Source organism: Echinops telfairi, unplaced genomic scaffold (assembly GCF_000313985.2).
Source record: "Echinops telfairi isolate 266 unplaced genomic scaffold, ASM31398v2 ScPeMD7_7425;HRSCAF=8463, whole genome shotgun sequence".
Lineage (NCBI taxonomy): Eukaryota > Metazoa > Chordata > Mammalia > Afrosoricida > Tenrecidae > Echinops > Echinops telfairi.
In genome coordinates this window covers 7627795-7641949 of record NW_022111325.1, presented here as the reverse complement: position 1 = coordinate 7641949, position 14155 = coordinate 7627795, and the positions used below count along the sequence as shown (strand labels likewise).

General features: G+C 42.7%; 1 protein-coding gene across 1 annotated transcript in view; it reads left to right on the top strand.

Annotated features, from left to right (window-relative positions):
- The first annotated feature begins 6414 nt into the window (after positions 1–6414).
- The window catches only part of DCAF8 (DDB1 and CUL4 associated factor 8), a 57291-nt gene continuing 49550 nt past the window's right edge, over positions 6415–14155 (top strand). The window contains exons 1-2 of the mRNA XM_045298434.1: positions 6415–6554; positions 7436–7507. The gene's annotated coding sequence lies outside the window, so the exon portion shown is untranslated. The remainder of the gene's footprint in view (positions 6555–7435; positions 7508–14155) is intronic.

The following is a 14155-nucleotide window of genomic DNA, read 5'->3' as shown; positions in this document are numbered from 1 at the left end:
TTCGCTTTCCTCTTGGGTTCCCGGAATCAGCTCATTTTCCTTTTCCCCCCTCCCCCTCCCATTCTCCTCCCCTCGGCAGTGAGTTTATATGTATATATATAAATATATATATTATATTATATATATATAATCTGGATTGGCTTCTGGGTGGTAGTGTGTATTGATCTCAGCTTGTTTTCTATTATTGGCTCTTTGTTCAAAGAACTCATGGTATTTGTTGTAAGAACGGCCTGGTTTTTACAAATTCCTTTAATTTTGTTTTTCTAAAAATGTCCTAATTTTACTATTGTATTTAGGGACTGTTTTACTGGGTATATGCTTCTTGGCTGGCAATTTTTTTCTTTCGGTGTTATATATCGCATCCTATGGCCCCCTTGTCTGCATGGCTTCTGCTGAGAAATTAGAGCTCAGTTTTAAGAGTTCCCCTTTGTAGGTGACTCCTTTCATTTCCCCAGAGCTATTTTCAGGATTCTTTTCTTGTCTTTGGTTTTGGAAAGTTTAATTATGATATATCTTGGTGAATTTCTTTTGGGGGTCTATCTGTCTTCGATTGTTCACCTTCTTCAATTCATATTTTCTTGTCTTTTATGATGTTAGAGAATTTTTCTTCCAACAACTCAGATAATTTTCTTTGTGATTTTTGTTGTTTTTTCCTATTTTGAAATTCTGATCACTTGTAAGCTATTCTTGATGATGTCCCACATCATTGCTAGGCTTTTAATTTTTTTTCCATTCTCCTTTTCCCCCCATTGTTCCCCTAGCAGATTTGTATTGCCAGGTTTATCATAAAGTCCACTGGTTTGGTTTCCCATTGATTCAATTTTATTCTTTTACTGCATTATCTAATTCTGAAATCTTAGTATTAATCTTCTGGATTTTATTTGCTGTTTTTGGTGATGTTTCTGATTTTAAATTTATTTTGTCTGTTGATTCTTGTAGTGTTTTTCTGAATTCTTTTGGCTCCTTCCCCTGTGTTTTCTTTTCTTCTTCTTTTTCTTAATCATTTTATTGGGGGCTCTTACAACTCTTATCACAATCCATACATCCATCCATTGTGTGTCAAGCACATTTGTACATTTGTTGCCCTCATCATTCTCAAAACATTTACTTTGTACTTGGGCGTTTGGTATCAGCTTATTTTTCCCCTCCCTCCCTGCTCTCCCCTCCCTCATGAACCCTTGATAATTTATAAATTATTATTATTTTGTCATATCTTACCCACTCCCTTCACCCACTTTTCTGTTGTCCCTCCCCCAGGGAGGAGGTCACATGTAGATCTTTGTAATCGGTTCCCCCTTTTCCCCCCCCCCTCCCTCCACCTTCCCGGTATCGCCACTCTCGCCACTGGTCCTGAAGGGATCATCCGTCCTGGATTCCGTGTTTCCAGTTCCTATCTGTACCAGTGTACATCCTCTGGTCTAGCTGGATTTCTAAGGTAGAATTGGGATCTTGATAATGCCCCCCCCCCCCCTGTGTTCTTTGATTTTGTCTTCAGCATTTTTTTGGTCTCTCTCTACATCCATTGAAGGAATGTAATCTAAATGCCATTCTCTTCAATCCCTTATCAGGTTGTTCCAATGTCATTTTGTACTCTAAAAGGATTTTTGTCTCTGTGTTTTGGTCACTTATTTGAGCTACTCTGTCTTGTCTCTTCCTGCGAACTGAAATCGTCTGTTGTCTCTGACATCTGATTGTGACGTTGTATTCATAGCTAGTTGACGATCTTGTGTTGATGTGCTCTGAGGCACTCCGACCTGACTGCTGATGAGTGTGATGGAGAATGTCTGTGTAGAGGTCTTTGTTGTTCGTGTAGCACGGTTGAGGGTAAGCTTGACTGATGTTGGCTGCTGCCTATCGATGGCAGTACAACAGTATGTGGATCTGAAGGAGGCTCCAGAGCACATCAGGCAGGACAAGGGAAAAAACCGAGAAAAATAAAAACAACAATACCAAACAATTAAATTAAATAATTGAAAAATAAACTGGGGAAAGTATGCAAACAACAGCAGGAACAAAGCTTACAGTGGAAAAAATGGAAAGAAAAGGAAAAACAAGGGAAGGGAAAAACGAAAAGAGAAAAAGGGAAAGGAAAAAATACAAGATGCCAAACCAGGCAAGGGGAGAACACAAAAAGAATAGCGAAGAACAAAACTGACAGAAAAGAAAAAAGAGAAAGAAGGTGGCAAAGGAAACAAGAACGGCGAAACAGAGGGAAAGAAAAATGTAAACAAAGAACGAAAAGAATAGGAAAATGAAAATGAAAACAAAACAAAAACGAGAAAAGGAGAAAACTGAAACAGGATAGGCCCCAGAGGGGACAAAACTGTGGAGAACAGGGTATCTGGTCTGGGCCGGTGGCACCCTCTACCAACTAAGGGGGTCATGGGCGAATGAGCTTAGATGGAGTTCCTGCTGGCCTAGCTGTTGCCCTGGTTCAGGGACCTGATCTGGGGGTAATTGTGTAGGCTCAGCTGGTGGCCGAGGAGCTTGTTCCCTGAAGAACCTCTTTTGGTCCCAGAGGGCAGCTGAGGGCAAGGGCAGATGATCACAGAAGGCATTTTCCCCCACCCAGGGTGGCTGGTGGCAAACTGCTTGTCTGGCACTGTGCTTTGTGGTGTTCTGATGAGATGGTGCTCCGGACCTCAGGCACAGCAGGGAGTGCGCAGAGGTTGAGTGCATGTAACCAGCCTCGGTGTGGGAGAGTGAGGCTGGCCACTTCTTTGGTCATTAAGAGAGCCCAGGGAACAGGAGAGGACCCCACCTTTCTTATCACCCACCATTGGTGTGGGCACGAATGCTGAGCCTGAGCAAGCAGAGCTGCTTATCAGGTCACTGTCATAGTCTAAGGATCCTTGGAGGCCTAGTGGGTGAAGCATTGAGCTGCTAACCTCAAGATCAGGAGTTCAAAACCACCAGCTGCTTCAAGGGAGACCTCCTACAGGGAAAGTTCTACCTTATCAGAATTGACCAATGCCAGTGAGTTTGTTTTAGGGTTTTTTTCAGTCTTGGTCTAACACTGCTGGCAAAGTTCAATATTGCCATGCTGCACCAGGCCATCCAACAGTTCAACTGCCTCCGTCCTCTCTGGCAGGCTTTGTTTACCTTCTTTTCTACTCAGTGTTCAGTCCACTTCTCTACCCCGAACTCTGAAGCTCAGAGTTCCAAGATTATCATCATACCTGTTTTACTTGGTCTCTTGTATCCTTTTATAGAGTGTGTAGGGTGTTTGCCCAGTTCCCTGTCATTTCACTCTTAGGCTGCTGCTCCCTTGGGTGCTGATTATGGATTCAAGTAAAATGAAATTCTTGATAATTTCACTATTTTCTCAGTTTATTACGATATTGCTTATTGGCCCAGTTGTGAGATTTCCCTCCCTTTTTTAAATGAGGTGCAATCCCTACTAAAGGCTCTAATCTCTGATTTTCATCATGGGCCCAGCACGCTTCCGCTGCGCTACTCTGCTACTCTCTGATTTTCATCATTAAGTGCTTCAAGTCCTCTTCACTTTCAACAAGGAGGTTGTGTTATTTGCATATCACAGGTTGTTAATGGGCTTTCCTCCAATATTGATATCATGTTCTTCTTGATATAGTGAGCTTCTTGTAGTATTTGCTCAGCATACAGACTGAATATATATGGTATAAGGAGACAACCTTGACGCACATCTTTCCTGATTTTTAACCGTGAAGGATTTCCTTGTTCTGTTCAAACAGCTCCATCTTGGTCTATGTATTTGGCATTTTTGCTTCCAGCCAAGACCCATCGGCCATCAGCAAGATACTCCTAGTTCCATATCTTCTTCTGAATCTGGCTTGATATTGGCAGTTCCTTGTGGATGAACTGCTACAATTGAGTTTGAATTATCTCCAGCATAATTCTACTTGAAAGTGCTATTAATGATAATGTCTGAATTCCATTGGATCACTTTTCTTTGCAATGGCCAGGAATATGGACCACTTCTGGTCTGTTGGACAAGTAGCTGTCTTCTAAATTTACTTATTTTCCAAATTTTTTGCCTTAGGTGAATAGGCACTGCCAGTGCTGCATCCATTTGTTGAATCATTTTAATTGGTATTCTATTAATTCTTAGAGACTTGTGTTTGGCCATTCAGTGCAGCTTGGACTTCTTCCTTCAATACCATCAGTATTATTTTCAAGCAGTAATATTTTTATTTTACAAAGCAGATAATCCGTTTTATATTAAACAATTTATACATATTTTGTTTCAAATTATATAGTGTAGTCCCCTCAATGTGCTATTACATATCCCATTCTTCCCCTTCCCCTTTTTTTTTTTTGTTTCTATCCCTCCGGCTTTCTTAACCCTCTGAACTTTGTTCTGGAATAAATGCTGCCCTTTGATCCTAAACAGTTGATTATTCTAAGACGGGAGTGAGTTCAGTTGCAGGACTGAAGTGTGACTGAGGGTCATTGTCTTGGAGGTTCTACCAGTCCCTATGTGACCTGTAAGCCTGGCCTCCTTTATGATTTTTTATTTTGCGCCGTATTTTCTCCCACTTTACTCAGGACCTTCTAATGCGATCCTTTTCAAAGCAGTTGGTGGTACTATTCAGGCACCATCTAGTTCTTCTAGTCTCAGAATTGTGGAGACAGTTTATGTGGCCCCTTAGTCCATTGGAGTTGTTTTCCCGTCTTCTGGTTTTCATTTCTCATCTTCCCTCTGGATGTGAAGAGACCAGTGTTTGTACTGTAGATGGCCACTCATATGCATTTAAGACCCTAGTTGCTACTCACCAAAGTAGGATGTATACCAACTGACCTTGATGTCCTCTGAGACTATTGCCATCAATCATATGCTACTTTCTGAAATAGTTGAATATTGGCCAATTCTTTTTTGTACAGTGACTGTGTATTTGCACCACCTTCTTTGGATGCTACCTGCATGGTTCAATATTTTATGCATAGAATCCTCCAGTAGTTTGACTCAAGGCTTGAATATTCTCTTCAGTTCTTTCAGCTTGAGAAATGAAACTGTATTCTTCCCTTTGGGTTTTTAATTCCAGGTGTTTGTACATTTCATTATAATATTTTGTCTTGAGCCACCTTTTGCACTTTTGCCACGCTCTTTCACTTTATTCCTTTTGCTTTAGTTACTTTACATTTAAAAGCAAGTTTTAGAGTCTCTTCTGATACCCTTTTTCGTCTTTGTTTTTCAATTACCCTTTGCTTTCTTCATGTATGATATTCTTGTTGTCATTCCAGAAGTTGTCTGACTTTTGGGCATTAATGTTCAATTGTTAAAGTTATGCTTGAGATGGTCTCTACATTCAGGTGGGAAGACACACATTTATTTCAAAAAGCTTTATTGACATATGCTTCACATATTATACAGCTTAAACTTTCACAATCATATGAAGAAGACTCGTACAATCATCATCACAAGCAATTTGAGAAGGGATATACTATATTTTAATGCAAATCACATACACTTTCTATGTTTGTTTGCCAAGTGCTCCCTCTGTGAGATTTTTGTAAATGTGCTATGCTTTTTTTTCATGGCAATGTTTTTTTTTTTTAATGGCATAATTGTGCCATGATAATACTCCTTGGGGGAAGAGTGGTTAGTAAACAAATAAAACCAAAACCAAAGAAAAAACACACACAACAACAAACTCACTGCCATTGAGTCAATGCTGACTCATAACTAACCCCTGTGGGTTTCTGAGACTGTTTACAGGAGCAGAAAAGAAAGTCCGGTCTTTCTCCCTCAGTGCTGCTGGTGGTTTTGATCTGCCGGCCTTGCATATCGCAACCCGACACGTGAAAACACTTCGACTGGACTTCTACTCTTTTCTTCTTCAGCCCCAACTTGAACTTGCATATGCAAGTCATGGTCTGCTCCGCAGCGGGTTCTCGATGTGTTTCCTGTGTATTCCATCTGGTGAGGTACATCGTTCATGTTGTTGAAAAAAGTTATTTTTAACTTCTCTTTCGTAATCACCAGTCATGCATCTTGATAGGTGTTTGATCAATTTCAGACTGCAGAAGTCGATTTTAAAAATCTTTAATATTCTTCAGCTTTGCCGCTAGTGGTTGGTTCATTTCTAGCACAACTTTTAGGGAGCCCCTAACTCGCATTTGACTCGAGTATTAGGAGGCTAGAGAACCCTTCACACTACTGCACAAACACCACCTCGCTCCCTGGGTACTGCGCAGGCGCCCCTCGTCCCGTTTGCCGTTGGCCCGAAGCCCCGCCCCTCGTGCGTCCTTTGAGGAGACTCAGGAGCCGAGAGCTCGCGCGACCACTCTGCCCTTAGTCGACTCAACGCTTCGTCGCAAACGGGGCCGGAAAGTGTGGCGGCAGCGCAGGCGCAAGCGCAGAGCGCGGAGGCCGTGGCGGCGGCGGCGGCGGCTGCTGGCCAGTGTAAGATGGCGACGGCGCTGGCGGAGGCAGTGGACGGGGCGGCTGGGTCTGGAACAGTCGGAGCAGCTGCTGGCAGAGGGATGACCGGAGACGGGAATCACGCTGCTGAGCTTCGCCGGCTCCCGTGCTTGTAACTGCCCCGGCCGGACGCCCCCCCTTGACCCACCCGGTCAGTGTCTGGGTCGGGCTCGGCCTGCCCCCCGCTCCCCCGGCCTATACCCCTGCAGCATGGGCTTGACCGCTGCCCCGAGTTCCCAGGGCGTGTGTCCCCTGCCTTTGACCTGAGTCACTGCCGGCAGGGCCAGTTCCCCTTTCCGTGGGTCAGCCCCCGGGTTCCTTCAAGATGCAGCCCCACAATGCACGGGGACTCGTTGCTCCGTCGGGTAACCCGCTGTGTGCTCCCGTTTTTCCACGTAGGCTCGGGGGACGCGGCTCCCCGGGGCTGCCCGCCCCTCCCCCGCCCCGAGTTCTCGGGCCGGGTCCCTTGTACGGCAGGCCGCGGGCCCAAACCCGGCAGTCACTCGCCCCTGCTCACGTACCTTTTGTAATATAGTTCTTAGTTTGCCCCCGCCCCCACCCCCCCGGCCCCCCTAAATCTTCCCGACGCCGTAGAACGCGATCCGGTCCCTGTAGTTTGGAAGCATCGGACTGCTTGAATTCTGATCCAGGATTGTGGCTGGAGTCTGTAAACAAACCGGCCCTAGCGCTATCACTTTCTCTCCGGGATTTCCCCTCCTCCCTGCCCTGTGGCTGCGTGTGAAAAGGTTATACGCTTATGGTTTAAGGCTGAGAAGATTCCCTTGTTCTTAAATGACTTTTACATTTTCGTGGAGTTGGGAAATAACTTGCCTGGCTTCTAATCGGGTTTCAGTGTTTTTCGGGCAACTGTGTGTGGGTTATTCCCAAGTCAGAATTAATTTGTTCTGGCTTTAATTGGTTCTCAAGAGGCCAAAAAACACCCCAAAAAGCTAAAATAAAATGCATTTTTAAACTTTTACTGTATTTCATAGATGAGATACTTTTGGCATTAAAACTTTTAACTTTGCTTAGCCCTTCAGTGAATCTACAAACCCATTTTTTGAGGAGCTCAGCCCAGCCTTACTTCAGAGATAAAGAGGAAAGGTAAGTGGGAGTTGAGACAGGATTTCCTGAGTTCAAGACCTTTCTCTGATGCTGACGTACTCTAACCACTGTTGTCAAAAAATGCTTACCAGAATTTCCAAAAGTTAAGGTATGATTCTTGGCTGTGTTCCAGTTCTGCTTACGTTGCATTTACTCGTTTAATTGGCTGTTGGCATTTTGGCTTTCTGTCCTAAAGTATTGCGGTATGTTGTCAGATGACTGCTATTGAGCCCGGAGGTGACTGTGTGCACCCTTCCACGTCTGTGCGTCATTTGTTTTGTTATTCTGTACTCATTTGCCTAGGCCTTTGCCTTTGTGTGGGTCATGTTTCTGACATTGTTAAAAACTGGGAATTCATTTGCCTGTTTACTCTTTAGCCCTTTTGTCAAATCAGGTCTTCCCTACTCAGGACTTTGATTGTGGTCCTTTGCAATTTAGAAAAGAATATTTAGTTGAATGTGGCTAAAAATGGGGCTGGGTGTGGGTGGCGAGCAAGGCAATGAGTGCTGCTATCCTTTAATTGGCAATTGAATCCAGTCCAACTCAGCAACCCTATAGGACAGAGAAGAACGCTCCCTAGGGCTTTGGGGCCAGTCTGTTAGTCTTTACCAAAGGAGCCCTGGTGGCATAGTGCTTGCGTGTTAGCAGTTTGAAACCACCAGCCACTCTGAGGGAGAAAGATGAGGCTTTCTACTCCCGTAAAGAGTTGCAGTCTCATAAACCCACAGGGTCGTCCTGTCCTGTCGGGTCCTGTCCTGTCGGGTCCCTGGGGGTTGGAACCCACTCGACTGTAGTAAGTGAAGTCTTACAGAGCAGACTGTCTCCTCTTTCTCCTGGGAAGTGGCTCGTGGAGTAGTTGGTGTGTTTAAACCCGCTGTGGTTAGACCCCAACACTTAAACCACAATTCCACCAGAGCTCACTTTTCAGCACACAGGTAGGTAGATCTCTGGTTAGAAAATGAACTAGTAGCTTTATTCAATAGCTAGTTTGAAGAATTCTTGGTCAGTAGAGGGGTCATCCTGTGCTTTCAGCAAAATGGGCCCATGCGAAAAGAGGAAGTCAGAACGTTTGACTTTTCTTGTATGTTTTTGCATGTACTGTAAAGTTTGTACAAATGTAATTTTTGTGAGATCTGAGATTTTTGGTAGCACATTATAGTGCTGTGGTTGAGGCTCATTAGATGTGACTGAAATGCTGAGTGGCTCTGGAAGGTAGAGCTAGCTGAGAAAGTTCCACTAGTATCCTGAGCATTGTGCACTGAATAAGATGATTAATGGTAAGTGATGGTGGTGGTTGGGTGGGTGGGTGGGGGGATCAGTAAGATATAAAAGATATTAAAAGGAAAAGTACAGTCTAGAGCCACTTTACTAAGATTTATTAGCCATATGACCTTTCATAGTTCTCTCACTATCAATTTTCACATCTATAAAAGTGGGATAATACCACTTCCTCCTAGGGTGATTTTGAATATAAGAAGCCCATTGTAAACCTGCTACATGGTGCCTAGCACAGGTCGAGCATCACAAGATAATAACACAGCTCTTTACACATCACCAATATAGTTATGAATTAGTTGATACTTTGAATTTTGATTTAGAACACCTTTTTTGGGGTGTTTTAAACTTTATTTTTAACTGATCAATTTAGATGTGTGCCATATATGTGCCTACCGAGGGTCGTCTTCACAGTCATTCATGCAGTGTAGTGGGGGCTTTAAATTAGAGGACAGGGAATATTCGATGTCAAGTCAGAATGGACTTACTGGCAGTGACTATACCTCGACATGCCTTCCAGTCCTAGGTGGTGTACATGACTAAGTGCTGGACTACTAACTGAAAAATCGGTAGCTCAATCCCATCGAGAGATGCCTCAGGAGATGACAGTCCTGTTGAACTGCTTTTGAAAGGCGATAGCCTTGTAAATCCATAGGAGCATTTCTACTTGGCACACATGAAGGGTGTCAGAAATTGACTAAACATCAAATGCATTTTAAACTAAGCATTGAATAATTTCCCTTTGTTTATGGTTTCCTTCTTGGTCTTTGCATTACCACACCTGATCAGAGTTGACAAAAGTATAGTTCTTATCTGCTACAGTGTTGCACACCACTTCTGTTCTGAAAGACTTCAAAAAGTTTGGGGAAATTCCATTGTCTTTCAATTCCATTTTTGCATGAACTATTTGAAGCCCCTCGTGTTCTTTTTGACCATTGAGGGAATACATTTCCCCCTAAGCCGTTGAACTCTGCAGTGATCCTCATCAACAGATTACCCAAGAATTAGATTATGAAGCAGTCTATTTTTTTTAAATGACTGGCATTAAGGAGTTAGGAATGCAGAGTTGCTTTTCATCTCCACAGCTGCACTGTCAATAATAATAATGACAACACAGATGAGAAGGTTTTACCTTCTTTCACTGGCTTTTCTTTCACATCTTTTTGGTGATGGAGCCCTGGTGGTGTAGTGGATATGAGTTCGTTGGGCTGCAATCCTCAAGGCCAACAATTCAGAACCACCAGCTGCTCCTCGGGAGAAAAATGAGGCTTTCTGTTCTCATGAAGGGCTGCGGTCTCCATAACCCACAGAGACAGCTAGCTCTACACTATCTCACAGGGTCGCTAGAGATGGCACCGACTTGATGGCAGTTCATTTGGTTGATTTTTTTTGAGGGCACATGAAAATGAAAGTGTTGGCATTGTGATGAAAGCTCCTTGACTGATTGAGGCCACCTGTCCACTTAATGGTTAATTAGCTTTCATTACCTCCAGCCAGGGGCCGAGTTCCCTGTTTAAAGTTGAAGACTCCTGGAGGTGGGTAGGCTGTGGCGTGCTGGAGACTGCCTTCCTGCTCTTTGTGCTCTTACGCCTGCGCTAAGGAGATCTGGAGGGGAAAGGGGATTGTTGAGAAAACATAACTTGACTGTTCCTTCATACCTTAGGTACAGGGTAAGCAAATACCCTGCCTTCAGAAGAGGTTAACATTTTAAATTCCAAGTGACAGTGTAGCGCTGGTGGTATAGTGGTGACCATAGCCGCCTTCCAAGTGACATCAGTATTCTTAATAGTTGGATTATAAATATAAAAAATTCTTAATTAAAAAAAAAAGCATTGTATTGGGGACTTGTACAACTCTTAGCACAATTGTTTATTGCCCTCATCATTCTCAGAATACTTGCTTTCTGTTTGAGCCCTTGATATCAGCTCCTCATTCCCCCCCTCCTTGTGCCCCTCCCATGAACCCTTGATAATTTATAAATTATTATTTTTTTGTCATATAATATACTGCCCGACATCTCCCTTCACCCACTTCTCTGTTGTCTGTCTCCCAAGGAGGAGGTTATATGTAAATCCTTGTAATCGGTTCCCCCTTTCTACCCCACTTTCCTTCTCCCCTCCCGGTATCGCCTCTCTCGCCACTGGTCCTGAGGCGTTCATCTGTCCTGGATTCCCTGTTATCTGTACCAGTGTACATCCTCTGGTCTAGCCAGATTTGTGAGGTAGAATTGAGATCTTGATAGTGGGGAGAGTAAGCATTTAAGAACTAGAGGAAAGTTGTCTTGTTTCATCATTGCTACACTGCACCCTGACTGGTGCGTCTGCTCCCCACAAATTCTTTCTTAAAGATATTTTTTATGTCTTAGAGTCGTAGGCGGTGCATTGAAATTGTGACATCCTACTATTATTTCCTAGCATGACTGAAGTAGGGACTAAGTGTGCTTGTAACCTCTTAGCCCTACCACCAGCCTGACAGCAGTCTGTTAAATGTGTCAGAATCGGTCCCAGGACTAAGAGCTCCGTGTCAGCTAGGATCAGCAATAAGATAGAAGCCTGTCGGCAGAAGGAGCTCAAAGAAAGCAGCATATATTTTGCCAGTTTTAAACAACATGGTATTTTAAAAGCAAACAGACTCTTAACAGAAGACATTTTATAGAATGTATACCCTGCTGTGGGACAGTGCTGTGCTTTAGGGTGACTAGTTACAGTCTGCTTTCAGTAGGTAATTATTATTAGATTGTTTATACTGTAGAATAGTTGCTCTAAGTATGCCCAGTGTGCCAGTGTTGCTGTATGAAATGTCCAGATACAAAAGAAACAGGTTGCTAAAGGAGTGCGTTATGTATTTTTATTTTTTAGCTGTCCTTTTGATCGCAAATGGCTGATAATTCTAAGATGTACATGGCCTCCCTCCCCACCGCACATGTTATTGTTTCCCTCATTGATCTGTCTATCGTTTGACTGGAAATAGAACCATGAGTTCTAAAGACCGCAGATGAAGGAGTTCAACCATTCTCTTTCTGACCAATCAGCCAGTCTTTTCTGTGGTTACGTTTTGTTCCACATTTTTCTCCCACTATACAAGACCTTCTCCTGTGGTCCCTTTCAGAGTAGTTAGTGGTAGCCGGGCACCACCTAGTTCTTCTGTTCTCATAGTCGTGGAGGCTGATGTTTGCGTGCCCACTAGTTCACTGGACTAATTGTTCTGTGTGCATTAGATTCCCTTCACTTTTCTTTCTTCTGGACAGGGAGAGAGACCAATAGATGCATCTTACATGGCTACTCAAAAACAATTTTAAGACCCCTGTTGCTACTCATGACAGTAGAAGGTAGACCATTGTTTTTGTGGGCTGCATTTTGCTAGTTGACCTTTGTTGTGCCCCCAAACCCATGGCCGTGAGCTCCCAGGCCTAGTGACTTATTCCCTCAAGATGTCTGGTTATGTCAAAGACATTTCCATAGCTTTGCCCCCATGGAATGCTTCTTATTGCATAACATTGATGGGCTAGTTTAATTTCTGAGATTACCTTTTTGTTTGTTTTTGTTTAGTAGACTATCTGAGCGAGAATTGAAACAACTATATCAGTGGTTCTCAACCTTCCTAATGCCGTGACCCTTTAATACAGTTCCTCATGTGGTGACCCACAGCCATAAAATTATTTTCATTGCTACTTCATAACTGTAATTTTGCTACTGTTATGAATCAGGTAACCCCTGTGAAAGGGTCATTCAACTCCCAAAGGGGTTGCGACCTTCAGGTTGAGAACCGCTGAACTAAGTGAATTGAACCATGCTTGTTTCAGCAATAGGTATGGAGTCAGTGATAATATGTCTTCGCTTTAGAACCAAATGCCAAATGTCTTCTATTAGGTTTATGCTAATGCTGATAACATTTCATCTTTCATTGTCATGAACATATCTAAGAAACTTCATGCTGTTTAAATGTGCCTGTAAAAGGGCCCACCTGATCATGTGTGCTGGTTCTAGCCATTGTTCTCGTAGAGTGAGAAGGAAAGCCCTTGACAACTCTGTGGGAATTAGTGCATGATGAATTATGATTGGCTGCTTCTCCATAGCTGGCTTTTATCTTTACCACTACAGAACATCGCTTCTGGGCTGAAAGCCCAATATCTCAAGTACGTAATTACCTTACTCTCACATTGTATTATGCTATAGATAATGAACTGATAAGGAGCCTTTCCCCGAGTTTCCCAGTAGAGGGTTGGAGAGTGATTCATAAAGACAAAGATGTCATCTCATTAATGAATATGGTCCATTTAATGGATTTAGTTATTGTAAAAAGTAGTTACCATGTTTGCTCTTTTAAAATTTATGAATGCCTTACCAAATTCTAATGCTTGCCTCAAATGTTATTTTTTGTTCTTCCTGGGTTTTTTTAGCTATCTGGGAAACTCCAAAATGATTTACCTTCTGTTGTAGTCATGAAGCAATATTTCCCTGGTGTACTTTAATCCTTGGAATATTTATCAGGTATATCCTTGCAATCTTATCTTCACACCTAGCATTATACTTTGCTCTCTAACCAAGAATGCAGGTAGGATGGCACTTCTTGATGCTTTTGGCCTCTCTCTGTTGTTTTATTGTAAGTTGTACTTTAAGAGAATTATTTTGTCAACCCTCTAGTGTTCTTTTCCGCAATTAAGGATTTTTTTTTGAATTGTAAATAGCAAAAACTGGTATTGAAATCAGAATTTTTTTTTTCTTTTTGTAACATTTTATTGGTTGCTTTGAGATCAGTACAGAGACATTATGAACAACTTGTACACAATTCTTCATGCATGTACCAAAATTCTAAAATGGCATGTAGATAAAATTCGTTTCTAAATTTGAGTAACTTTCCAGCTTTAAATTTGGAGACAAATTTTTAAACAGAGTATCAAGTACCATTATCTTCAAATGTTGGTAAACTGTTGCATCTTAAGTCCCACTAATTCACAATTTAATGTCGCACACACCACACACTCAGATGTTCCACCCTTCACAGCACTTCCCAAAGTGATCAGGAGAACTGGACCAGCACGAGCGAGCGGAGGTGTTGCAGAATGCACAGTTCTGGCAAGAGGGCCATGATGACAGAATGCTGATCAGTCACAGTTCTATTAAGACAACAAACATGGGGGGAAACTTTCAATGTTAAGTCATACAAATGCATGACAGTGACTGCAAACTGCCATTAAGTATGTCTTGTATTAGGGATACAAAAAGTCCCTCTCCTATGGAATGTCGACACCCAAGACAGTCAAATCTTCCCACAATTAAACAACCCACTGTTTTCTGGTTGTACTGAAAAATAACCAGTAAGTGATTTCACATCTTAAAAAAAAAAAAGCTTTTATACTTAAAAAGCGGGGGG